Here is a 3,054-nt window from a genome sequence, read left to right on the forward strand (position 1 = left end):
CGTTGCATCCTGGGAAGATTACATCAACAGTGCGTTCCTGGGACATCTCATCTGTAATCTCATGAGATCTCAGGGAAAGGCATTTTCCTTCCCTGAGATGATGTGCATAGTCACATGTCCTAGTTACATGTGCCAGAGTTCCAGGAAGTAAAGAGAGATCTAGTAATCTTCCCGTAGCAAAAATGGCCACTGTCAGAAGACTGGGAAAGAAAAGAGAAACAAGGCTTGCAAAAAATTCAAAGCCTGTGTTCTGTCAAAAACTCCAATTTCTCGAGATCTCCAATTACGTCACGTCCGGTTGACTTCTAAGTAAGAGGTTTGGATGAGTTGGCTCTGGTGTGCGTGCGCCAGCCCATGGCATTTCCCTATATACATACCACACAGCAATAAAGTATTATAATCAACTAGAGTCAGACTAATAAAGCACGTTATTAATCTAAGTTGCCACACTCAATATGGCTGATGCTTGCCTGACTCTGGCGGCCATATTGAGTGGGGCAATTCAGATTAATAATGCGCTGGATTAGTCTGACCCTAGTTGATTATAATACTTTATTGTTGTCTGGTATGTACATAGGGAAATGCCGCGGAGGGTTGCACGCGCACTAGAGACAACTCATCCAAACCTCTTACTTAGAAGTCAACCGGACGTGACGTTCTGGAGATCTCGAGAAACTGGAGTTTTTGACAGAAAATTATCTGCAATTATCTACAAGTATGTGTTTGTAGATTGTCATTACTAAACCTTTTTAAAATGTGTGTTTGTTTGTTATTTTAGAGACATGGGTAAAGGTCCGCTTTAAATGATCTGCTGCAGCTTTGGGTGCATCAACATTTGGCCATTTATGCTGTATTGCCCCGACTGAATGGGGCCTAATGATTCTAGATTCACCTTAGCAGAAGATGCAGACATTGTACTATGTTATATTTATATTTAGCTCAAGTCACAACCAGTCACAGTGCCCCCATGGGAGGAATTTTGTCATATTTTGTTTTAGAACACAATAAATTGGGATGTTGATTCCAGCTTTAGTTGAGCAATCCCACACATATGTAACATAAAAGAATATAAAAACATATGTTGATCTGTTAACTTTATAATTCCAAGCACTTGCGAATATTTTCCGTTAGATTATAATTTTAGTGCAGCAACTTTTTGAAGGTGATGTGTTCACCTGAAGGCACTGTAGGAAACCCAAGCACTTCTTTTCTGAAGAACAACTTTTTATTGAGTTGTGGCCACTGAAGGCACACACGTTATCACAACACTTCTGCAGCTTCTAAATTCCATCAGCTGTGTATTTTAGACAAGAAGAAAATACTGTCCAGACAACGGTTATAAGCATCCCCAAACACTTTGGATCATTTCCTTTCCGCACAGACGTTTCAGGGCAGATTTTTCTGCATCCAGAATTTGGTACTTTGTATGCCATCGCATTATAGTATAGATATATTGTACATGACATTTTAGACGTAATACACTGCCAGGCCAAAAAAAAAAGGTCACACACTAATATTTTGTTGGACCATCTATATCTTTGATTACAGCACGCATTTGCCGGGGCATTGTTTCAATAAGCTCATGCAATGCCACAACATATTCCTGTCCAGAGTTGCATTCATTTTTCACCAAGCTCTTGTAGTGATGATGGAAGAGTCACACCACTGCATAACGTTTTCTCCAGCACATCCCAAAGATTCTCAATGAAGTTAAGGTCTGGACTCTGCGGTGGCCAATCCGTATGTGAAAATGATGTCTCATGCTCACTGAACTCTTTCACAATTTGAGTCCAGTGAATCCTGGCATTGTCATCTTGGAATATGGCCGTGCCATCAGGGATGAAAAAGTTAATTGTTAGAAAAACCTGGTCATTCAGTATATTCAGGGAAGCAGTTGACCTCATTTGTGAGGACATAACATCCAGGTGTTGCCTTTTTTTTTGGCCAGGCTGTGTATTTTGCTGCTAGCGTGTGAAAGGATTCATTGTTCTACTAATAATGTTTGCTAAGAGTATAGCTAAGCTTGGAGGATAGGCTGAGGTTAAAATGAATCTCAACTCGCATCACTCTATAAACTTCCATAAGCATAGGAGCACCCCAGTTTAGGGCTCCCAAGATGCCCGAGAAGCTAAATGGGTTACAGTATGTGCAGGCACATCTATGGAATACATCATCATGTCACATATAATCAGAATTATGACCAGGTACTATTTAAAGCGGACCTTTACCCATATCTTTAAATCAACAACAAACACACGTTTAGAAATGTTTAGTAATGACAATCTACAAACACATTATTATTATTATACAGGATTTATATAGAGCTAACAGTTTGAGCAGCGCTTTACAATATAAGGAAGACATTACAATGACAACACAATTCAAGACAAGATGGTAAGGAGGGCCCTGCCCCTGAGGGCTTACAATCTTAAAGGTAGGGGGAAGTGATACATGAGGAGGTAGCTGTGTGGGGATGAATTGTTTGAGAAATTGATATTTCGGTGGTTAGGTTGAGGTCGGATAAGCTTCCCTGAAGAGATGAGTCTTAAGGGAACGCCTAAAGGTAGTCAGAGTAGGAGATAGACGGACAGGTTGGGGTAAAGAGTTCCACATACTTCTAGATAATTGCAGGCTTTGTATACATTGCATACCTTATTCATCTTTTCTTCCCCAGTCTTCTCACAGTGGCCATGTTTACTAAAGGCAGATTACTAGCTCTCCTTTTACTTCCTGGATTTCTGGGACATGTGACCATGCACATCATCTTAGGGGAGGAAAGATGCCTTTCCCTGAGATCTCCTCAGATTACAGATGAGATTTCCCAACAATGCTCTGCTGATGACAAGACAATCCCAGTGTGCATTGCTTTGGTAAACTGAAATAATTTTGCACTGTGAAAGCAGGAAGTGAATGCTCTGCAAGTCTAAGTATTTCAGAATCACGCCATTTTACACCTAACATGTCTATGTTATTATTAGTCATTAGGGCAGCCTTCAGAAATTTCGGGGCCCCTTACATGGCATTAGGCCGGCACACCCCCCGCACCGCCCGGTC

The sequence above is a fragment of the Nanorana parkeri genome, unplaced genomic scaffold (genome assembly GCF_000935625.1).
Source record: "Nanorana parkeri isolate BGI_ZX_2015 unplaced genomic scaffold, ASM93562v1 scaffold1775, whole genome shotgun sequence".
In the NCBI taxonomy this organism is placed as follows: Eukaryota; Metazoa; Chordata; class Amphibia; order Anura; family Dicroglossidae; genus Nanorana; species Nanorana parkeri.